This window comes from Manis javanica, chromosome 9, assembly GCF_040802235.1.
Source record: "Manis javanica isolate MJ-LG chromosome 9, MJ_LKY, whole genome shotgun sequence".
Classification (NCBI taxonomy): domain Eukaryota; kingdom Metazoa; phylum Chordata; class Mammalia; order Pholidota; family Manidae; genus Manis; species Manis javanica.
This window is the reverse complement of record NC_133164.1, coordinates 74,010,819-74,036,366: the sequence shown is the minus strand read 5'-3', so window position 1 is coordinate 74,036,366 and position 25,548 is coordinate 74,010,819. Positions and strand designations below refer to the sequence as shown.

Here is a 25,548-nt window from a genome sequence, read left to right as displayed (position 1 = left end):
GAGGCCCCTTACAGAGATAAATAGCCCCCCAGCCGCTCCCCCTCCAACAGGGCTCCACCATTTTGGAGGAACAGCCCCAGCTAGGCCAAGCCCACAGCAACAGCGGAGATAAACCCCAAAGCAACTGGGCAGGAAGCAGAAGCCCTGTCTGAGCACAGCTGCCCAGCACAAGCCACTAGAGGTGGCTATTCTCCCAGGAAAAGGCCACAAACCAACAAGAAGGGAAGCTCTTCCAGCGGTCACTTGTACCAGCTCTGCAAACTATCTCTATCACCATGAAAAGGCAAAACTACAGGCAGACAAACATCACAGAGACAACACCTGAGAGGGAGACAGACCTAACTAGTCCTCCTGAAAAAGAATTCAAAATAAAAATCATGAACATGCCGACAGAGATGCAGAGAAAAATGGAAGAGCAATGGGATGAGATGCAGAGAAAAATGCAAGAGCAGTGGGATGAGATGCAGAGAAAAATGCAAGAGCAGTGGGATGAAGTCCGGAAGGAAATCACAGATGTCAGGAAGGAGATCACAGAAGTGAAACAATCCCTGGAAGGATTTATAAGCAGAATGGATAAGATGCAAGAGGCCATTGAAGGAATAGAAGCCAGAGAACAGGAACGTATAGAAGCCGACATAGAGAGAGATAAAAGGATCTCCAGGAATGAAACAACACTAAGAGAAATATGTGACCAATACAAAAGGAATAATATTCGTATTATAGGGATACCAGAAGAAGAAGAAAGAGGAAAAGGGATAGAAAGTCTCTTTGAAGAAATAATTGCTGAAAACTTCCCCAAACTGGGGGAGGAAATAATCGAACAGACCATGGAATTACACAGAACTCCCAACAGAAAGGATCCAAGGAGGACAACACCAAGACACATAGTAATTAAAATGGCTAGGATCAAGGACAAGGAAAGAGTTTTAAAGGCAGCTAGAGAGAAAAAGGTCACCTATAAAGGAAAACCCATCAGGCTAACATCAGACTTCTCGACAGAAACCCTACACGCCAGAAGAGAATGGCATGATATACTTAATGCAATGAAACAGAAGGGCCTTGAACCAAGGATACTGTATCCAGCACGATTATCATTTAAATATGATGGCGGGATTAAACAATTCCCAGACAAGCAAAAGCTGAGGGAATTTGCTTCCCACAAACAACCTCTACAGGGCATCCTACAGGGACTGCTCTAGATGGGAGCACCCCGAGAAAGAGCACAGAACAAAACACACAACATATGAAGAATGGAGGAGGAGGAATAAGAAAGGAGAGAAGAAAAGAATCTCCAGACAGTGTATATAACAGCTCAATAAGCGAGCTAAGTTAGGCAGTAAGATACTAAAGAAGCTAACCTTGAACCTTTGGTAACCACGAACCTAAAGCTCGCAATGGCAATAAGTACATATCTCTCAATAGTCACCCTAAATGTAAATGGACTTAATGCACCAATCAAAAGACAGAGAGTAATAGAATGGATAAAAAAGCAAGACCCATCTATATGCTGCTTACAAGAAACTCACCTTAAATCCAAAGATAAGCATAGACTAAAAGTCAAGGGATGGAAAAACATATTTCAGGCAAACAACAGTGAGAAGAAAGCAGGGGTTGCAGTACTAATATCAGACAAAATAGACTTCAAAACAAAGAAAGTAACAAGAGATAAAGAAGGACACTACATAATGATAAAGGGTTCAGTCCAACAAGAGGATATAACCATTCTAAATATATATGCACCCAATACAGGAGCACCAGCATATGTGAAGCAAATACTAACAGAACTAAAGAGGGAAATAGACTGCAATGCATTCATTGTAGGAGACTTCAACACACCACTCACCCCAAAGGATAGATCCAACGGGCAGAAAATAAGTAAGGACACACAGGCACTGAACAACACACAAGAACAGATGGACCTAATAGACATCTATAGAACTCTACATCCAAAAGTAACAGGATATACATTCTTCTCAAGTGCACATGGAACATTCTCCAGAATAGACCACATACTAGCTCACAAAAAGAGCCTCAGTAAATTCCAAAATATTGAAATTCTACCAACCAATTTTTCAGACCACAAAGGTATGAAAGTAGAAATAAACTCTACAAAGAAAACAAAAAGGCTCACAAACACATGGAGGCTTAACAACATGCTACTAAATAATCAATGGATCAAAGAACAAATCAAAATAGAGATCAAGGAATATATAGAAACAAATGACAACAACAACACTAAGCCCCAACTTCTGTGGGATGCAGCGAAAGCAGTCTTAAGAGGAAAGTATATAGGAATCCAGGCACACTTGAAAAAGGAAGAACAATCCCAAATGAATAGTCTAACATCACAATTAACGAAAATGGAAAAAGAAGAACAAATGAGGCCTAAAGTCAGCAGAAGGAGGGACATAATAAAGATCAGAGAAGAAATAAACAAAATTGAGAAGAATAAAACAATAGCAAAAATCAACGAAATCAAGAGCTGGTTCTTTGAGAAAATAAACAAAATAGATAAGCCTCTAGCCAAACTTATTAAGAGAAAAAGAGAGTCAACACAAATCAACATAATCAGAAATGAGAATGGAAAAATCACGACAGACTCCACAGAAATACAAAGAATTATTAAAGACTACTATGAAAACCTATATGCCAACAAGCTGGAAAACCTAGAAGAAATGGACAACTTCCTAGAAAAATACAACCTCCCAAGACTGACCAAGGAAGAAACACAAAAGTTAAACAAACCAATTACAAGCAAAGAAATTGAAACAGTAATCAAAAAACTACCAAGAACAAAACCCTGGGGCCGGACGGATTTACCTCGGAATTTTACCAGACACACAGAGAAGACATAATACCCATTCTCCTTAAAGTGTTCAACAAAATAGAAGAAGAGGGAATACTCCCAAACTCATTCTATGAGGCCAACATCACCCTAATACCAAAACCAGGCAAAGACCCCACCACAAAAGAAAATTACACACCAATATCCCTGATGAATGTAGATGCAAAAATATTCAATAAAATATTAGCAAACAGAATTCAACAGTATATTAAAAGGATCATACACCATGACCAAGTGGGGTTCATCCCAGGGATGCAAGGATGGTACAACATTCGAAAATCCATCAACATCATCCACCAAATCAACAAAAAGAAGGACAAAAACCACATGATCATCTCCATAGATGCTGAAAAAGCATTTGACAAAATTCAACATCCATTCATGATAAAAACTCTCAGCAAAATGGGAATAGAGGGCAAGTACCTCAACATAATAAAGGCCATATATGATAAACCCACAGCCAGCATTATACTGAACAGCGAGAAGCTGAAAGCATTTCCTCTGAGATCGGGAACCAGATAGGGATGCCCACTCTCCCCACTGTTATTTAACATAGTACTGGAGGTCCTAGCCACGGCAATCAGACAAAACAAAGAAATACAAGGAATCCAGATTGGTAAAGAAGAAGTTAAACTGTCACTATTTGCAGATGATATGATACTGTACATAAAAAACCCTAAAGACTCCACTCCAAAACTACTAGAACTGATATCGGAATACAGCAAAGTTGCAGGATACAAAATTAACACACAGAAATCTGTAGCTTTCCTATACACTAACAATGAACCAATAGAAAGAGAAATCAGGAAAACAATTCCATTCACAATTGCATCAAAAAGAATAAAATACCTAGGAATAAACCTAACCAAAGAAGTGAAAGACTTATACTCTGAAAACTACAAGTCACTCTTAAGAGAAATTAAAGGGGACACTAATAAATGGAAATTCATCCCATGTTCATGGCTAGCAAGAATTAATATCGTCAAAATGGCCATCCTGCCCAAAGCAATATACAGATTTGATGCAATCTCTCTCAAATTACCAGCAACATTCTTCAATGAATTGGAACAAATAATTCAAAAATTCATATGGAAACACCAAAGACCCCGAATAGCCAAAGCAATCCTGAAAAAGAAGAATAAAGTAAGGGGGATCTCACTCCCCAACTTCAAGCTCTACTACAAAGCCATAGTAATCAAGACAATTTGGTACTGGCACAAGAACAGAGCCACAGACCAGTGGAACAGATTAGAGACTCCAGAAATTAACCCAAACATATATGGTCAATTAATATTTGATAAAGGAGCCATGGACATACAATGACAAAATGACAGTCTCTTCAACAGATGGTGCTGGCAAAACTGGACAGCTACATGTAGGAGAATGAAACTGGACCATTGTCTAACCCCATATACAAAGGTAAACTCAAAATGGATCAAAGACCTGAATGTAAGACGTGAAACCATTAAACTCTTGGAAAAAAACATAGGCAAAAACCTCTTAGACATAAACATGAGTGATCTCTTCTTGAACATATCTCCCCAGGCAAGGAAAACAACAGCAAAAATGAGCAAGTGGCACTACATTAAGCTGAAAAGCTTCTGTACAGCGAAAGACACCATCAATAGAACAAAAAGGAACCCTACAGTATGGGAGAATATATTTGAAAATGACACATCCGATAAAGGCTTGACGTCCAGAATATATAAAGAGCTCACACGCCTCAACAAACAAAAAACAAATAACCCAATTAAAAAATGGGCAGAGGAACTGAACAGACAGTTCTACAAAAAAGAAATACAGATGGCCAAGAGACACATGAAAAGATGCTCCACATTGCTAATTATCAGAGAAATGCAAATTAAAACTACAATGAGGTATCACCTCACACCAGTAAGGATAGCTGCCATCCAAAAGACAAACAACAACAAATGTTGGTGAGGCTGTGGAGAAAGGGGAACCCTCCTACACTGCTGGTGGGAATGTAAATTAGTTCAACCATTGTGGAAAGCAGTATGGAGGTTCATCAAAATGCTCAAAACAGACCTACCATTTGACCCAGGAATTCCACTCCTAGGAATTTACCCTAAGAACGCAGCAATCAAGTTTGAGAAAGACAGATGCACTCCTATGTTTATCGCTGCACTATTTACAATAGCCACGAATTGGAAGCAACCTAAATGTCCATCAGTAGATGAATGGATAAAGAAGATGTGGTACATATACACAATGGAATACTACTCAGCCATAAGAAGTGGAAAAATCCAACCATTTGCAGCAACATGGATGGAGCTGGAGAGTATTATGCTCAGTGAAATAAGCCAAGCGGAGAAAGAGAAATACCAAATGATTTCACTCATCTGAGGAGTATAGGAACAAAGGAAAAACTGAAGGAACAAAACAGCAGTGGAATTACAGAACCCAAAAATGGACTAACAGGTACCAAAGGGAAAGGAACTGGGGAGGATGGGTGGGCAGGAAGGGATAAGGGGGGGGAAGAAGAAGGGGGTATTAAGATTAGCATGCATGGGGGGGAGGGAGAAAGGGGAGCGTGGGCTGCACAACACAGAGAGGACAAGTAGTGACTCTACAACATTTTGCTAAGCTGATGGACAGTAACCGTAATGTGGTTGTTAGGGGGGACCTGATATAGGGGAGAGCATAGTAAACATAGTATTCTTCATGTAAGGGTAGATTAAAAATTAAAAAAAAATAAAGAAAGAAAGAAAGAAAAGGGGGATTACTCCTTAACAGGATAAAACTATTGGTAAATCAAAGATCAATACATGCTTTAAATATCCTTAATGTTGATCACTTAAAGGGTGTCAGATGATCAGCTATGGAGGTACTCTTTTCTGGTAATATTCCTTTCTCTTAATTTAAAAAAAAAAAAAAAAGCAGTAACTGTGTGCTGACCTCCAATGAGTTCTGCACAGTGGTATAGAGGGCATGTCAAAGTGTGGGCAAAGGGTCTGTTTGTTTCTATGCAGAAGATCAAGGCCTAGCTTGGATACCCAGAAAATGAACTAAGATACGATATGAGGAGGAGTTTCCGGCATCAGCACTCTCTGGAGGACTTGTGCCGGGGGATGATCATCAAAAAGCCTCCACAGGGATCCGGACGATGCTGCGGTTGTGGCTGCATCCAGCCCACCGTCTCCTGGACTTGCCATAGGAATGAGGAGGGAGATGTCTAGGCTGGCATGTGCATACAGTGAGACAACGAATTTGACCAGATCTGTACTGTTGGAACTCAACCAGGAGTTGGGAGGGGTGCAAGTTGTAGCACTCCAAAATCTCATGACTATAGACTATCTATGGTTAAAAGAACATATGGGATGTGAACAGATCCCAGAAATGGGCTGCTTTAATTTGTCTGATGGTTCAAGTACAGTTGGACAATATTCATCATATCATAGATAAATTTTCACAAATGCCTAGGGTGCCTAAATGGTTTTCTTGGCTTCACTGGAGATGGCTGGTAATTATAGATTTGCTTTGTTTATGTCACCATATTCCTATTATGTTAATATGTGTGTGCAAATTAGTTAGTAGTTTAAAACCTATACATACTTAAGGTACTATACAAGAAGATATGTCAAAGAAATAATCAATCCTCCCATGTTTCCTTCATATGCTACATCTATAGCTTTTCTTCTTCCTTCCTAATTACAACCCTTAAATAGAATTCGTGCCTCAGATCGAATTTACCGAGTATCATAATTCCTCCAGGTGGTAAAGATACCTTGAGACAAGTGCTGGGCATAGAAGCCACAGGGCATAAATCTGCAAAGAAGTAAAAAGCTAACCTTTGCAAACAATATGGCTTCTCTCTCACTTACCAACTTTACATTTCCCTGTATGGCCCCGGAAGATGACTGGTTAGCCAGACGGGTAAGATTCCTCAAGGGAGGAACAACCTAAGACAGGCACAGTCGCAGGGGGGCCATCAGGTGAGAATTTGGGGATCAACAGAGGTGAGGCTCAGAACCTCACCCCCCCTGCTTTGAGAGAAATCTTCTGCATCCGTGGATGTCTTGCTGCCCTTGTCTAGCCTGGATTAATACTTAGTCCATAGGCACACACCTGATCATCTGATCATCTACATTTGCCTTCTTACAGCACTAAACTATGTTTTCTACCTTTATCTTGCATCTACCTACCACTTCAGCATTTTATTAAAAATAAAAATAATAATAATAATAGGAGAAATGTGGGATCAACATATAAATCAAGTACAAAAATCAAACGAATATTCATATTTGACCTGATTGTTTATAGGTCATAATGCATGATCAAAACCGAAAGTTTCTGTGATGAATGCCCTTGTACTGTTCACCATGTAAGAATTTATTCACTATGTAAGAATTCGTTCACCATGTAAGAACTTGTTCGTTATGCTTCAGAAGATTGGAGACTGACGAGAATTAGGCTTGAGATGGATTAATGATTGTGCATTGAGCGTTGACCCCCCTATACTGAATTTTATTGTTGTTAACAACCATTTGATCAATAAATATGAGAGATGCCCTCTCAAAAAAATAAAAAAATAAAAAAATAAATTAAAAAAAAAAGATACCATAAAACAAAATGAAAAAAATAAAAAAATAAAAGCAGCGAGAGAGAGAAAAAGATCACATACAAAGGAAAACCCATCAGGCTATCATCAGACTTCTCAGCAGAAACCTTACAGGCCAGAAGGGAGTGGCATGATGTATTTAATGCAGTGAAGCAGAAGGGTCTGGAACCAAGAATACCCTACCCAGCAAGATTATCATTTTAATTTGAAGGAGTGATTAAACAATTTTCAGATAAGCAAAAGCTGAGAGAATTTGCCTCCCACAAACCATCTCTCCAGTATATTTTGAGGGACTGCTACAGATGCAAGTGTTTGTAATGCTAAATAGCTGTCACCACAGGTAATAAAACCATAGTAAAGAAAGTAGAACAGTGAATTACTAAGCAAATATAAAGTTAAATCAACTACCCCAAAAGTCAGTAAAGGAATAAACAAAGTACAGAATATGATACCTAATATATAAAGAATGGAGGAAAAAAAAAGAACCTTTATATTGTGTTTGTACTAGTGTACTAAGAGAGTTAAGTTAGACTCTTAGATAGTAAGGAAGTTACCCTTGATCCTTTGGTAACCATGATTCTAAAGCCTACAATGGCAATAAGTACGTACCTACTGATAATCACCCTAAATGCAAACTGTTTCAATGTACTAATCAAAAGACACAGAGTCACTGAATGGATAAAAAAAGAATACTCAACTATATTCTGCCTATAAGAGATTCACTTCAAACCCAAAGACATACATAGACTAAAAGTGAAGGTATGGGAAAAGATATTTCATGCAACTAATAGGCAGAAAAAAGCAGTAATTACAGTACTTGTATCAAGACAAAATAGACATAAGAACAAAGAAAGTCACAAAAGACAAAGACGGACATTATATAACGGGGGTCAATCCAACAAGAAGATATAACCATTACAAATATCTATGTAACCAACACACAAGCACCTATATATGTGAAACAAGTACTAACAGAATCAAAAGGAGAAATAGAATGCAATGCATTCATTCTAGGAGACTTCAACACTCCACTCACTCCAAAGGACAGATCAACCAGATAGAAAATAAGTAAAGAGACAGAGGTACTGAACAATGTATCAGAACAGATTGACCTAACAGACATCTACAGAATACTCCATCCAAAAGCAACAGGATACACATTCTTCTCAAATGCACATGGAACATTTTCAAGAATAGATCACATACTAGGCCACAAAATGAGCCTTGCTAAATTAAAAAAGATTGAAATTGTACCAACCAGCTTCTCAGATCACAAAGGTATGAAACTATAAATAAATCACACAAAGAAAACAAAAAGCCCACAAACACATGGAGGCTTACTAACAAGCTCCTAAATAATCAATGGATCAATGACCAAATAAAAACAGTGATCAAGCAATACATGGAGACAAATGACAACAATTCAACACTGCAAATTCTGTGGGATGCAGCAAAGGCTGTGCTAAGAGAGAAGTATATAGCAACACAGGTCTACCTCAGGAAAGAACAATCCCAAATGAAAAGTCTAAACTCACACATAATGGAACTACAAAAGCAAGAACAAAGGAGGCCCAAAGTCAGTAGATGGAGGGACATAATAAAGATTAGAGCAGAAATAAACAAAATAGAGAAGAATAAAACAATAGAAAGAATCAATGAAAGCCAGAGCTGGTTCTTTGAGAAAATAAACAAAACAGATAAACCCCTACTCAGACTTATTAAGAAAAAAAGATAGTCTACACACACAAACAGAATCAGAAATGAGAAAGGAAAAATCACTATGGACACCACAGAAATACAAAGAATTATTAGAGAATACTATGAAAAATCATATGCTAACAAACTGGATAACCTAGAAGAAATGGACAACTTTCTAGAAAAATACAACCTTTCAAGGCTGACCCAGGGAGAAACACAAAATCTGAATAGACCAATTACTAGCAAGGAAATTTAACTGGTAATCAAAAAACTACCTAAGAAAAAATACCCTGGACCAGATGGTTTCACTGCTGAATTTTATCACATTTAGTGAAGACCTAATACCCATCCTCCTTAAAGTTTTTCAAAAAGTAGAAGAGAAGGGAATACTCCCAAACTCATTCTACAAGGCCAACATCACTCTAATACCAAAACCAGACAAATATTCCACAAAAAAAGAAAATTACAGCCCAATATCCCTGACGAACATAGATGTAAAAATACTCAACAAAATATTAGCAAACCAAATTCAAACATACATCAAGAGGATCATCCACCATGATCAAGTGGGATTCATCCCAGGGATGCAAGAACGGTACAACATTAAAAAATCCATCAACATCATCCACCACATCAACAATAAGAAGGACAAAAACCACATGATCATCTCCATAGATAATGAAAAAAGTATTTGAAAAAATTCAACATCCATTCATGATAAAAACTCTCAACAAAATGGGTATAGAGAGCAATTACCACAACATAATAAAGGCCATATATGACAAACCCACAGTCAACATTATACATAACACCAATATGATGAAGGGTTTTCATTTAATATCAGGAACAAGACAAGGATGCCCACTCTCCCCCACTTTCATTCAACATAGTACTGGAGGTCCTAGCCATGGCAACCAGACAACACAAAGAAATAAAAGTCATCCAGACTGGTAACAAAGAAGTAAACTGTCCCTGTTTGCAGATTATATAATATTGTACATAAAAACCCTAATAAACCACTCCAAAGCTACTAGATGTAATTTGAATTTAGCAAAGTTGTGGGATACAAAATTAATACACAGAAGAAATTTGTTGCATTCCTATACACTAACAGAAGAGAATCCAGGAAAACAATTCCACTCACAATGGCATCAAAAAGAATAAAACACCTAGGAATAAACCTAACCAAAGAAGTGAAAGACCTATGCTCTGAAAACTACAAGACACTCGAGAGAAATTAAAGAAGATACCAATAAATTGAAACACATTCGTGCTCATGGATATGAAGAATTAATATTGTTAAACTGGCCATCCTGCGGAAAGCAATCTACAGATTCAATGCAATCCCTATCAAAATACCAACAGCATTCTTCAACAAACTAGAGCAAATAGTTCTAAAATTTACATGGAACAACAAAAGACACCAAACAGCCAAAGCAATCCTGAGAAGGAAGAATAAAATGGCGGGAATCACCCTCACTGACTTTAAGCTCTACTACAGAGCCACAGTAATTAAGACAATTTGGCACTGGCACAGGAACAGACCCATATACCAATGGAACAGACTAGAGCGCACAGATATAAACCCAAGCACATACAGTCAATTAATATAAGATAAAGGAGCCTTGGACATACAATGGGGAAATGACAGCCTCTCTAACAGTTGGTGTTGGCAAAACTGGACAGCAACATCTAAGAGAATGAAACTGGATTACTGTCTAACCCCATACACAAAAGTAAATTCAAAATGGATCAAAGACCTCAATCTAAGTCATGAAACCATAAAAATCTCAGGAAAAAAACATAGGCAAAAATCTCTTGGACATAAACATGAACAACTTCTTCATGAACATATCTCCCCAGGCAAGGAAAACAAAAGCAAAAATGAACAAGTGGGACCATATCAAACTAAAAAGCTTCTGTACAGCAAAGGACACTATCACTAGAACAAAAAGACATCTTACAGTATGGGAGAATATATTCATAAATGACATATCCGATAAGGGGTTGACATCCAAATTATATAAAGAGCTCACGTACCTCCACAAACAAAAAGCAAATAAGCCAATTAAAAAATGGGCAGAGGAGTTGAACAGACACTTCTCCAAAGAGGAAATTCAGATGGCCAACAGAAATATGAAAAGATGCTCCACATTGCTAATCATCAGAGAAATGAAAATTAAAACCACAATGAGATATCACCTCACACCTGTTAAGATGGCCAACATCCAAAAGACAACAATAAATGTTGGCGAGGTTGTGGAGAAAGAGGAACCCTCCTACACTGCTGGTGGGAAAGTAAATTAGTTCAACCTTTGTGGGAAGCAGTATGGAGGTTCCTCAAAAAACTAAAAATGGAAATACCATCTGACTCAAGAATTACACTCCTAGGAATTTACCCTAAGAATGCAGGAGCCCAGTTTGGAAAAGACATGTGCACCCCTATGTTTATCACAACACTATTTACAATAGCCAAGAAATGGAAGCACCTAAGTGTCCATCAGTAGATGAATGGATAAAGAAGTGGTACATAAACAGAATGGAGTATTATTCAGCCATAAGAAGAAAACAAATCCTACCATTATGCTCAGTGAAATAAACCAGGTGGAGAAAGACAAGTATCATATGATTTCACTCATCTGTGGAGTATAAGAACAAAGAAAAAACTGAAGTAACAAAACAGTAGCATACTCACAGAACCCAGGAATGGACTAATAGTTACCAAAGGGAAAGGGACTGGGGAGGATGGGTGGGAAGGGCAGGATAAAGGGGAAAAAGGGGCATTATGATTAGCACATGCACAGTGAAGGCAGTATAACACAGAAAAGACCAGTAGTGATTCTATAGCATCTTACTACGCCGATGGACAGTGACTGTAATGGGGTATGTGGTGGGGACTTGATAATAGGGGGAGCCTAGTAACTGCAATGTTGCTCATGTAATTGTACATAAATGATACCAAAATATAAATAAATAAAAAGATATTTTTCTTCTACAGTTTTGTTCTTTGTGGCACCAAACATACAGGCTTTGAAAAATAGACCACATAAAAATACATGGGTTAACAGGTTAAAGAAATGAACAGGACACAATACTTCATCCTGTTTTTCTAATGAAGCTAGGGCTGAATGGAGGGGTCTATGTTCAACTTTGTTTCCAATATCATGAACTTCTCCTATGTGGGATCCCTAAACTGATTTCATGTACTTGTCTCCAATATATGAAAAAGTATCAACTCCACCCTGCAATGTCATAAAGCCAAACTAAAACTCCAGCAATGTATGTACAGGACCATAGTATACTCATTCAACAAATATTTACTGACTGCCCTTTAGGGAAACAGTACACAGAGCCAACATCACAACCCCAACCCCAGGAGAATTTACATGGGGTTCAGGAGTCTAGACACATAAACAGATGTGCACCACAGTGTGGCCTGTACTCTGATGGGTGGTTTGCATGCTATGAAAACACCAGAACTGAGAAGCGTCAGCCACCTGATGAGAAGGCAGTCATCTTTCTTCTTTTTCTTTTCTTTCTCCCTCCCCACTAATGATGGTGTAGATAAAATGAAAGTTCCTGTGGCCAGGATTCTCACCTGGCCCTGGTCGGCTAGCTCACTACACACGTGTGGGCAATGCATTGCTATTGACTCTATGTAAAGAGCTCCACCCAGTGCTCTGGGTGACATGGTGGCATGGCTGCAAGACTGCAGGAGAGCAGAGCAGAGGCTGGAGTGGTTGCAGTGCCGAGGACCGAGGTCCAGAGGATGGCTGTGCGGGCAGAGAGGCCCAGAGGCAGAGACCGGCTTTGCTGCATGCAGTGCAGACTCGCTCTGAGTGGATGGATTTTAGTGATTGCCTTGCCACTGTGGAAATAAAGTTGGGTATAACCCTTTCACCCCAAGAACGTTTTACTGTCATTTCTTTGGTCACACTGAATCCATAGTGAACTTGCCATGGGCTGAAACCCATTTGCAAGACAGACAGTCTGCTAAATAAGTCTGAATTTCTCATTTCCACCATCAATTTATGAGGGTTCCAATCTCTCCATACCCTCACCAACATTTATTGTCTTTTGTATTATAGCCATCTTGCTGGGTGTGAAGTGGTACCTCTCTTGTGAGTTGGATTTGCACTTGGGAACATTCTCTTCTGAGGTCACCTATTTTTCCCTGTGAAGAGAGAGAAGGCTCTCTGTTGAAGTTAGAGGGCAGGAAGCAACAGAAACTGCAATGGAGCAATTAAAAAAAAGGGTGGAAAAGTCTGAAGCAGGCCCCAGGGAGGATGGAAAAGAGCACAAATCAAGGAAACCTAAAAAGATGCTAAGACAGAGCCCAGTGGTTGCTGGAGACCAGAAGACTAGGTTCTTATCTGATCTCCTATGAGGTTTTCTTCTCCAGGAAAAACTTATTTAAAAAATGACCTAACCAGAATTAGAATGTAGAGTTGCTCAGAGGATTTTCTCATTTAAAAGCAATGATAGAAGTGCTCCTGAAAAAACCATCATTTGTTTAAAGTCCTATAACACACATTAGAAATGACAGTCTGCATAAGATTCACTCTCCCTGACTTTTGGGCACAAAACATTTCTCATAGGTGTGTTCACTGCAGATCTTACATTTGTACTGCAAGGATTTACAGCTACAGTCATGGTGCTAAATTTACCAAATGACAAACTGCCACACATCCATCATCTCAATAATGGGTAATTCCTTTAAAATATGTCAGATAATCACCATCAGAAAGTGTCAACTTAAAGTCTTACATTAATAAGACTAAGAACAGCAATCATACATACAATAAGCAATTACACAAAAGAAAATGATTTTTAATTTAACCAATTACTTTATATGAGATACAGTCACAGTCTTCAGTTTAACTAATTAAATGCATCCATACATACTATGAAGCAAAGGTTTACTTAATTTAGAAACACACTGCTGCATATGTTGGCCACAATTTGTGCTCAGGGATCACATCTTGGCACTGACGTACATGTGAAACAGATTTACACCAAGGCTTTCATGGTATAAGACGCTATGTTGTTGTCAGCTATCTGTTGAGTAACTTACTATCTCCAAATTCAGTGGCTTAAAACAATAGCTCTTTGTTATTTCTCTCATTTGTGTTTTGACTGGACTCAGCTGGGTTTACTCATGAGGTCACAGGCACTGGGAGCTTAATTAGGACTGAAACAGGCCTCACTCACGAATCTGGGCCACTCCAGGCGGTCTCTCTTTCTCCACCTAGTTTAGCCCAAGCCTCTATACATGATGATTGGCTTCCAACAGAGTTAAAGCTAAAGTTGCCATGCATTTTAAGAACTATGTCAGGTAATCACCATCATAAAGTGATTTTATGGTGGCACAGAACTGGCACAACAATACTTCTGCCACATTCTCCTTGTCAAAGCAAGTCACAAGGCCAGCCTAGATCTAAATGAAGCAGCAATAGCCCCAGTGTCCTGATGGGAAGGAAGAGCAGCAGGCAAGCACAAGGATGGGAGGACTTGCTGGCAACCAGCTCCGGAAACATTCTACCACAGCTGTGAAGAATCTTACTGCATGTTTCCACTCTACCATTTGAGTTCATGATTGAAGCACTAGAGAGGGGATACTTTATTTCCAAAACTAGAACATTTTCTTAAGCATCAAGAATATTGTTGGCAAAGATACTCTTTGTCCCTGTGGAATGCTAACCTCAGAAAAACCATGGAGTCTTTTCTGAGGTTGTTGGAAGGATAGAAAACATCCTTCAGGAATGGTTTGAGTATAGTCTTCCCCAGATGGAATTCGTCACCTCCTGAGGTTATTTCACATCTTACAATTTATTAGGCCTGCATGAATATGATCACATTTTAAAAAGTGTATCTGATACTAAAAAAATATAGAGGTATCCCCAGCTATTAAATTTAGATAGTTTGCTATCCAATGCTTGGGCCTAGATTCTAGACCTCCTGAGGACCCTTGTTTCCCAGGCATGACTTACTGTTTACTGTAACACACACAAAAGGAATAGTATAATAATAATAAAGATCTTTGCCCTTTAGTTTCATTTTCCCCACTGGGACTTTCTGATAAAGGACATTGTCTCAGATTTCCCAGTTTGAGCTGCATATTATTAAGACCAAGCTGAACTCTTGCTGGATTATACAAGCACTCTTTAATTTAAAAAGTTAAAAAATTTTTGTTTTAAGCCTCAAAACACGATAGCTCTGGTTTTCATAACTGTTTTCTGAAGTTCCCAGAATTTGATCATTTGGATCACACACACAAAAATCACTGTGGAAGAAATCTCTTTAATGATTAATTTCCTTCCTCTTTAAGAGAAACAGACTAGAGGGTAGAAGGGACCTGTCTAGAAGTATTAATAAATAGACTGGTATTCACACAATCGATTAAAAGATATCCATCTCACAGATAAGCTGCATATCAGTAAAATCTAAATACAGTACAAACTGAATCCAAAAACACTTCAAAGAGGTTATATTCTCCCATGTTGCACTTCATTATGGATACTTTTTAGTTTAAAGCACACTGAAAACTGCCATTAGGGTTAAATCATTTTCCATTCCTTTCAGCATTTTATACCTTGATGTTTTGATGTTACTATGCAACAGCGCACACCAATTTCAGAAACTCAGTTTTTGCTTCCAAAGGCTATAATCCCGCCCCTCCCCCAAAAAAGAACAGGCCAAAGACAAGATTATGAATTTGATGTGGTTTTTAAAGAGCATTATAATATTGCTTTATAAAATCATAATCCCCAGCTGGTCATCTGAAAGAAAGCAGGTAGTTTATCCTAGGCAGCACTAGAGAAATGTCATTTCATTCAGTTCACTGCACTCCTGTAGTAAAGCTGCACTCCCTACTAAGTTAAAACACTTACGTGGGTCCAGTGTTGTCGGGGAAAGAGAATCACTAAAGAATATGGTTTGCAACACATCAACGTCGCACAGGTGAAGGAGCAGACGCTAAAATCTGGGAAGGGACGAGTGGGGAGGCTGAGAGTCGAAGGGAGGTTTCTTCTCCGCAAAGCAGTGCTGAAAGCACTGACAGACGTCACATGTGGGCAAAACCACGCGTCCTTGCAGCTCGAAATAGAGAGGAGGGAAAACTTTCCCTAGCTTCTCCCATCCGTCCCTCTTCCCTCGGAAAAAACACTAGCTAACATGCTAACAGTGCCGGGCCACCGCACCCATCACCGGCCCGGGCGCAACGCCGGGAAGCTAGGGACCAATGCCCGCAGAGCCGGCAGACAGGAAGGGCGAGGGAGTAACGGGACACGACGGCCCGGCCCGCGGGAGAAGGGAGCTGGGAGACCGGCAGAGGGGACGCGGCCTGCCAGCCCGGGCCAGGGCCCCCACGACTACCTGCGAGGCCCGCTGCTACCGCGCGCAGTCCAGCTGAGCCCAGCCTCCGGGAGCGCCTACGGATCTTGGAAGCTCGCCGAGAGGGAGAATTACCAGCCGGCGGCGGGCCGTGAGCCGCCAAAGGGAGGAGCGGAAGCGGAGCGGCGCCGGGGCCCAGGCGCGATCACGTGGCCCGGGCCGCCTCACGTGACCCGGGCCGCCTCACGTGACCCGACGCCACCCGGGGCGCCCGGGTTCCCGGGCCTAGCCGCCTTCCTACCCGGTGTGATGCCCATGTCCTGCTGGGCCCCAGGCCCGAGCGCCAGGAACTTCTCTAGAAGCCGATTGGCCGACCAAGCCCAGCCCCCGGGTTCTGCGGAGAGTCGCGGCGGAGCTCAGTGACTGCCGGCACTTAAATGCCTTTGCTTTTCAGGCAGTAGAGACGCGCGAGGGGCTGGCTCCTGCCGCCTCCCCTGATGGCTTGGCCATGGGGAGGGTCCGCCAGACACCCGAGGGACCTAGGACGGAATAGCGACGGGAAACTCTCCCTGCCGCCGTAGTGATGCCGGGGTTCTTGTTCACGAAGCTGAAGAATGAGCTTCACGACAGTTAAGGTAGGAGAGCAAGGTACAGGCTTCTATTTAGAGATAAAGTGAAAGAACAGAGCTCCCAGCTTATGCCAGGAGGGGACAAGAGAGTCTGTGGCGGTGCGTTGTTTAGGGAATTTATAGGCAGTTGAGAGACCAAGAGTTAGGGATGTGGATCTACTAGATGGTCTCTAAGTGTTTATTTTCAAAGAGACACTAAGTTTCTTATCAGTTTTCTAGACTATTTTAAGGAGTTAACATATGAAATTTACTGTTTTGATCTTTTCTCAGAATAGTAGTTTCTTGGTTTGGGAGTATATCAGTCAAGGCTGCTTGTTTTGCTTTCAAGGTGAGCTGAGTTACTGACTTGATTAGGGCTGGAGGAGGAAAAGCAGCATCTGGGTAAAGTTAAAGATAAACTGGGCCTTTTAGCGTGCTAAAGTAAATTTTACAATAGCCTCATTTAATTGATACAAACAATACACAGGCTATGCTGGGGTATTTCTTTATCTGGGGGATGTTCAAACATTCCCGGCCAGGTTATTCCTGGCTTTTTAGTTTTAACTAATCTTCACGGAAGAATGCTTTTATTCCTAGTTTGATATTTTACTTTAGAGAATTAATGTGACTCTGTCTTTGTTTAATTGTTTAATATGGAGTTTTGGTAGGGGTCTTTTTCTGGAGGCCCTCACCCCACTCTGACTACACCCATGGTCCCTGTCTCATTCCCCCCTCTACAGATGGAGACCCTAGCTGCTGCTAGGGAAAGGGGGCGACGACTGCTCTATGCTGAGAAGGGACGCAGTAAGGGGTGCAGCTAGGTCTCTTTTAGTGGTCAGTCAAGAGGGCTTCAGAAGATGGGCATTTTTATCTTGGGTTCTATTTCTGTCACTTTGCAGTTTTATGGCTTCTAGGCAAGATAGAACAAATTGTGTTATTAGGTTATGTAGCAACATCTGGAGTTGGATTTTCTATTCTGGAAGGACAGACTTGATGAGATTAAGAATGCATGGTTGAATATGAGAACTAGAAATAGTAAAACTTTAATTGTAATGAGAGGAGAAAACTAAAACATCTGGAAAATCATAGCTAGATATTTTGAAGAAGCTGGAATTCTGGAACTAGTTTATGTCTCAATGACTAGTATTAGGATTTAGTATGGATAAGGCTGCGTTATTGAAACATTATTTTTCTCTAAAATGACTTTCATTTTTATTAGAAGTAACTAGGTTAAGAAAATAATTAACAGTTGGCTTGATTATTTGCCTCTAAGTGCAGCAAGAAGAGCAATTGATTACACAGGATCTTTTAAATATGATTTGCTGGACCTTTTTGTAAGGAATTTCAGATTGAACTTTTAAAGGCCTCTTGAGGCTAGACAGCTACGCTAGACTTGCTTTCAGGCTTTGCCTGCAGCACCTGTAGATTTGGGTGAATTCTTCTCTTCTTGAGGTCTCCAAGACATCTTGAGGTTCTTACACTTGACAGGAAGTGACTTTCTTTACTCACCTGGTAAGGCTGCTGGGAACTCTGTAAGCAAGGTACTAGGTTAGTTCTTCCAAGGGGCTTTGTTGGCTTTATAAAGTCAATTTTAGTTCCTTAAAGCTGTTTATATTTGAGTTTATGCACATGTCTCTTAGGTATGACATTCCAGTCAACGTTTTGGTAGTATAACTTGTGTTTTTAATGGGTTTTCTTACAAGGAAAGCAGGTTTTTATTGAACTTACACAAATAAATATACTGCCATGAAATATAAAAATAGTCACTGAGTTTTTAAATTCTGGAGGGATCAGGTAGAAAGATAAAGTTTCAATTCTGCTTATAAAGACAGTTATTTAATAAACTGTTGTCAGCTTAAGAGAAAATGCTTAAAGCACTTTATCGGCAATATTTGAAACAAAAAGCCACAAAATCATCTTCTTTAGTTTACTTAACTCTATGTAACTAATACTTGTTCTGCTGAAATCTAGTTCTTTACTAGTTTAGGAGTAATAAAACAGTGACTGTAAATGACAAAAGACTTACAAATGACAATGGCTAAAAATCTGATGAGAGCTTACTGTAAGACAGTTGACATAAGGAAATTTGGATATTTATGTAACATAAAACATTCAGTAACAAAGTTTAGCATTATTTTCTTTGACAGTGATTTCTAGGTAAATATATATCAGATAAATACGCCAAATTAGCTAAATACTTTGTCCAATGAGAAAAAATTCCTCTTATATGTTCTAGGGGCCTTCTGGAAAATATCAGAGTTAACTAGAGGTAAAAGCACCTTTTTGCATTTTTTTTTTTTGCACTTGCTTAAATAGGATTATAGGTTGCTATGAAGCAATACTTATCTATTTAATTAGAATGACAGCAGAATACTTCAAAGGCAAATAAAGAAGGTTACACAGTTGTTAGCATAGTTTAGCTTTTAGTCTTTTTAATATTAAGATCTCATTTTCTTAAATACTCGGACAGCTCATTGAGACTTTAGGCATGAGAAACTGCTTTGATAAAACAATTAGAGAACTCTTTGCAATCTTTCAACAGAAAGAGCAGATTAACAGTTAAGAAAACTTAGTCTTTTTAACTGAAAATAAAATTCTAATTTGCTGTGTACTTGATACTGAGACTCATTTGCTTTAATTTTATATAGCATGACCATATTAAATTCTACAAACTTTCTATAGCTTTTTTTAATGTTTTTAAAAATTAATTTCATTGCTTGGTAGAGAATTGATTATAGGGAGACAGTAGGATGGAGTTTACTGAAGTAAATGGATTCAGGATACATTTTGTGGACACAGCTGACATGCCTCCTGCTAATTTGGATGTGGGCATGAGATAAAGAAATGAGGAGAGGAGAGATGACTTCTAGTTTTTTACATCTCCATTGTCTAGCATATAGCAAATAACCAAAGTTTATTTCATAAATGAGTGACTACTGATTTAACATTTAAAAAGTAGAAACCTTTCTTCCTACAGAACTAAATAAAGTTCAGAAATAAAGCTACCATGTGGGCAGGAGATGATACATCTTTTCTAGGGTCTATCTGTACTGTGTCTTTGTAACATGGATAGTCTACACAACTGGTTCATGTCAGCATTATATGCCTAATTCCAACATTAACAATAAAGGCTAATACTTTTACATGTATGCAGTGAGTTAAATCTTATTAAACATTTTACATATGCTTTCCTAAATCAACAGTTTCCAACCTTAGACTATGGTGCTAGGGACCGCTGCCCCAGAGATTACATCTATCTACAAATTTGATGCTTTGGAGAGTTTAATCGACCTTCTCAAGTCCATCCATAGACCAACCTCAGAATTAGGAAGCCCTGCTCTGCTTAGTGTGTTATTATTGCAAATCATTATGAGAACCTAGATATTATTAGCCTAGCCCTGGAGATTTTGGAGAAATGCTTTCAAAGAGTTTACCTTTATTAATGTCCACAAAAAACAAGTTACCTAGAACCAATATTAATTTAAAGGAGATCTTTCCATCCTTATCAAAACTCTACAGCTTTTTACATTCAGTTCTCCGTCTTTAAATAAACAGTTGTACTTTAGAACAAAGTTACTTTCTTTTATCAAAAGACACATTCTTTAGCATGCAGAATGAATTTCTATTCTTTATACTTTCTCTTATTAAAACATACATCTTTTAGCATAGAGAAATGTTTTCTTTATTTAAGTAGTTTTAATTAGAACTTAAAAGCATTAGGAACTTTAATTTTCAGTGGACACTGAGAAGTAGGCTATTGTAAACTGTTAAACTAACATTCTTTAAATTGACAAATTTATGAACACATAATTTCTGTAACCATGAGCTTTACAGCATAGTCTCTAAGCACAAAGTATATCTTTTTAACTTAGCAAAACTTTAAGATTCTAGGTCACCACAAAAATTCCCAGGCAGCAGTCAGGCACGCACACTGCAACATACAATTATTAAGGAGTTCACTCATTTCTAACAACTATGCTAGATTATTTACAAAACTTTTACTGAACTTTAGACAAAGTCAAGCTTCTAAGCAATTTATTCTTGAAAGATTTAGCAGATAACATCAACTTAAACGACTTTAGGTAAACTTAGGCAGCTGATAACTAATAAGGACATGTCTATTTCAGTTCAACTTAAATTAGTATTAATGCTTAATATTTTCTATTAGAATTTCTGGAAATTTTAGAATGCCCAATTTTCACAAGCATTTGTCTTTAAATCAATTTTATTAATACCATCCAGAGGTAGAAAAATCTTTCATTTACACACTTAGACACACAAACATACAGATTGAAACATAATGACTATAGTTAGTAGTACTTTTCATAAAAGAACATATACACAGACAGATAAATTGATACAGAGATTTGAGTTACTGATATCTAATTTCCTTTCTTTCTAGCTTATTTGACTAAAAGTATCTCAGTTTTCAAGAATACACTCTATGGGCGAGCAGTTTATGTCTAGATGACCCTAGACTAACAGGGCCAATGAAGGCTCTAAACTGATAGGGACTGTGTGTGTCCAGGGGGCTGGAAATGAAATGCAAGTACAATTCTAGCACTAATCAGTTAAAGCTAGGCTGTATTGTAAAAGATAAATTTCTTCTGTTTCAGGGAGTCTAGTTTAAAAATCAATTTTTGAAGATAATGAACTCGATAAGTAGAATAGATTTCTACTAAAATAATTTAGAAAGCTAGTTTCTTATTGTAGTAGTTCACAGGACTTTTGACTATTTTCTTTCCTTGCATTAAAATAAATTTAGCTGCATAACTTTATTATATTGTATACTTCTCTCAGGGACTAAGCCTCTCTAATTAGAGATTTTGTATTGAGGCTAGGCTTGTGTGAAGAAAATAAGGCACTTTTTTTCAGAGTCTGGGGATCAAAATTGCTCCCAGTTCTTTATAATGCATGCCAGAGGCATGTCTGGCTTTAAACTTGAAGAGGAACCTCCCACCTGGAAGAGAGAAAAACAGGTGCGGGACACCTGATCAGCCTTTTCTCTGAGGGCGTCCCCTCGCCTTGGAGTTTAGGTGACAGTGGTTAGTCACTCCCTCTGCTGGCCTACTGGAATTAACCACTCCTTACTAGCGTGGCCTGTACTTTGCCTTGATTCTCCTCTTGCCTTCTCACTCAGCAAGAGTTGCTTTGGAGCTCTGGATTTAGTGGGACTTTACCAGTGTGCTCTTACTTTACGCCTTTTGGGAGTTTCCCTAGTTTTCTCTGCACGAGCTTTCCTTGAGAGCCCCCTGCCTGTCAGATAAGTGCAGGGACTGTGTGACTTCTTGCTGCCAGAGCCCTGATCTAAGTCACAAACCTGTCTTGCTTTCCCGGAGCTGCAGAAAAGGAAATGTTTAGCCCCAGGATGACTGCCTCTAAGGAGATCAACTGAGTAGAGCTATTTACGTATTGGTTTCAGGTTTCAGCTTGATGACTTTGCAGACTTCATTTACATTACACAGGAGAAAGTGGCGCAGGCCTAAGAGGACTGCTTTGAATGGGGAGCAACGGAACTTTTTGCTAAGACTAGAAATAAAATTCAGGGGCTGCTACGGACATTTGTGGGGGGGGGGGTGCTATACTCTCAAACACCAGTTTCTGCCACTGCCTGGAAATTATCCCGCTAGTCACCACTGTAAGAAATATGATCTATGATACAAGAGGTCAGGTGTCATCTGCGACTCTCGCATAGGCAGCAGCCTAGCCGGAGGTTCACTCAGTGCCATGGGATCAATGGGCTGGAGCCGAGATCTCAGGACCACTGTCTACTAGTCCGGTTTGCCCTTGGAGGATAGGGAAAGTAGGAAATTGGCTCAGCCACTCCCTGACATTCCCATCCATCTGGAGGTGGGGAATCAAGGAGCGGTAGACACGGAGAAACCTTTCACCCAAGACTTAAGACTGGTAGCTGACGCTAATCGCCTTTTAAGTGGCTAACGGGTGCCCAGACACTTTTTTATGAGGTAAAAAGTGCAGCATTTAGTCAGGAATAAGAGCGAAGCGTAGGTCTCTTACCTTGCGGCGGTGAACATCGGGTTCCATGAAATTGATGAAGTTAGAAAAGAGTTAGGGACACCCCCTGCCTCATTGAGAGGCCAGGGCTGCTTGAAGAAGCAGGTTGGGAGTCAGAGAGACAGAAAGACGCTCCTCACGGATACCCATTTGGGCTGTCGGGGTCTGATTCCAGACATGCAGACCTTTGAGAAGCCACTGAAGTGTAGCCTCAGCCTAGACTCTCACAGTTGCCCATGGCCTCCCTCAGTCCCTCGCATCCAGGGAGATGCCTCTGAAAGGGAATCCTGGCCTCCACTCAGGTGACTTTACCAGCTCCCAAGGGAGATGGGGGATCCACTGAGGGAGGTGCAGGGGAACCTGTCGCTTGAGACTTTGAGATCGGCAGCCGGGCTAGTCCCATTTGAGTGGCTGATGAGTGCCCGATGTGTGCCACAGACGGCTTTCCTTCTATAAGGACAGTGAAAGAAAAGGCAGGCTCGGATGCCAATACTCACCTCCGAAGTAATCCCAGACGAACCCCCAAAGATGATGCCGAGGTTCTTGTTCACGTAGCTGAAACAGTTAAGGTAGGAGAGCAAGGTACAGGCTTTTATTTAGTGATAAAGTGAAAGAACAGAGCTCCCGGCTTATGCCAGGAGGAGACAAGAGAGTCTGTAGTGGTGTGTTGTTTAGAGGATTTATAGGCAGTTGAGAGACCAAGAGTTAGGGATGTGGATCTACTAGATGGTCTCTAAGTGTTTATTTTCAGAGAGACACTAAGTTTCTTATCAGTTTTCTAGACTATTTTATGGAGTTAACATAAGAAATTTACTGTTTTGATCTTTTCTCAGAATAGCAGTTTCTTGGTTTGGGAGTATATCAGTCAAGGCTGCTTGTTTTGCTTTCAAGGTGAGCTGAGTTACTGACTTGATTAGGGCTGGAGGAGGAAAAGCAGCATCTGGGTAAAGTTAAAGATAAACTGGGCCTTTTAGCGTGCTAAAGTAAATTTTACAATAGCCTCATTTAATTGATACAAACAATACATAGGCTATGCTGGGGTATTTCTTTATCTGGGGGATGTTCAAACATTCCTGGCCAGGTTATTCCCGGCTTTTTAGTTTTAACTAATCTTCACGGAAGAATGCTTATATTCCTAGTTTAATATTTTACTTTAGAGAATTAATGTGACTCTGTCTTTGTTTAATTGTTTAGTATAGAGTTTTAGTAAGTCTATTTCCAGAGGCCCTCACCCTACTCTGACTACACCCAAGGTTCCTGTCTCAGTAGTGCGCCCCGACCGCTTTAGGCACTTCCCAGGTGGTGCTGCCCCGGGGGGGAAAAGGGCCTTGGAGCAGGGCCTCGTTTTGCTCCAGAGACCTGCCCCTCCATGAAAGGAAAGGAGCGACACATAGCAGCAATTCACCAGAGAGTTCCGCTTTATTAGGTAAAGGTGCTGGGTTATATAGGAAGGGGCATGAATTGATTGAGGTGTCACTTCTACGGGGCTGGTGGCTGTTGGCTAGGTGCTGGGATTGGGAGGGGGGCGAGAGGTGATTGGGCTTCAGGTGGCGCCGGCAGGAACTGAGGACCCCGAAGAGAAGCCGGAAGTTTGCCATCTTCCTGGTGGGGACCCTTCATTCCCCCCTTTATCCTCTATGGGTTTGGGGACGTTGTTTTCTCTCTGGCTGCTTCCTGCTGAACAGGGGCGGAGAAGGGAGTGAGGGCTTGAGGATTGGGAGGAAAGGGTTGATAGGACTCCCCACAGTAAGGATGAGTAATGTGGACTTCTTCAGGTTTGGAAATCAATGAAGGTTCCCTGTAACCATAGGTTGGCCAAGAGGATATGGGTGTCAGGAGCCAGGCATCTGCGGCTTTTGTGTCCAGGAACAGTTTCCAGTGGAGAGAGGGGTCCATCTCAGCATGTGGTGAGGAGGTCACGTGAGGGTGAGGGATCTTCTGTGGCCAGAAGCTGGTAGTTCCTGAGTAAAAGCTGGTTGAAAGCTTGATTAGAGATTTTTCTGACTTGGTATTTGATGAACTTTATTATACAGGGTAAGAAGAGACAGGTGAGAAGAATGATTATTATGGGGCCTGCAATGGGCTAGAGCTAGGTGAGGGGGTTTGTTAGTATTGAAGAGAATGGGTTGGAATTGGAAGCAGAGTGGAGACTGGAGGCAAGGTCGGTGAGTTTGGTAATGCCAGTTTCTACAATGCCGGATTCGTTGATGGAATAGCAGCACTCTTCCCAGAGGAAGACGCAGGTGCCGCCCTTCTTGGCTGTAAGCAGATCTAGGGCCCGCCGGTTTTGAAGGGTGACTTTAGCTAGCGAAGTGACCTGTCTTTGGAGAGAGGCTAGGGAATCGGCAGCGGATGTCAGGGCTCCCTCAAGTTTGGCGTTGAGATCTCTAACTGCCCATAGAGAGTGACCCAAGGCTTCTCCCGAAAACCCTGCCCCAATGGCTAAGGTGATCAAAGAGCTACTGACCATG

At 40.2% G+C, this 25,548-nt stretch overlaps 1 protein-coding gene and 1 long non-coding RNA gene across 20 annotated transcripts in view; one reads left to right on the top strand and one right to left on the bottom strand.

The window, feature by feature from the left end:
- The window catches only part of LOC108399920 (RCC1 and BTB domain-containing protein 1), a 123,737-nt gene extending 107,091 nt beyond the window's left edge, over positions 1 to 16,646 (bottom strand). For 6 of the 18 annotated variants that reach the window (XR_012121139.1, XR_012121141.1, XM_073212790.1 and 3 more), the window contains exon 1: positions 16,497 to 16,645. The gene's annotated coding sequence lies outside the window, so the exon portion shown is untranslated. Of the gene's footprint in view, positions 1 to 16,012; positions 16,105 to 16,493 lie in introns of all 18 variants that reach the window. The other 12 variants (XM_073212784.1, XM_073212787.1, XM_073212797.1 and 9 more) reach the window with 5 other exon arrangements.
- A 64-nt stretch (positions 16,647 to 16,710) lies between these two features.
- LOC140843407 (uncharacterized) overlaps positions 16,711 to 25,548 on the top strand; it is a 31,668-nt gene continuing 22,830 nt past the window's right edge. The window contains exon 1 of one of the 2 annotated variants that reach the window (XR_012121142.1): positions 16,711 to 17,089. This is a non-coding gene — a long non-coding RNA (uncharacterized lncRNA). The remainder of the gene's footprint in view (positions 17,090 to 25,548) is intronic. The other variant, XR_012121143.1, reaches the window with a different exon arrangement.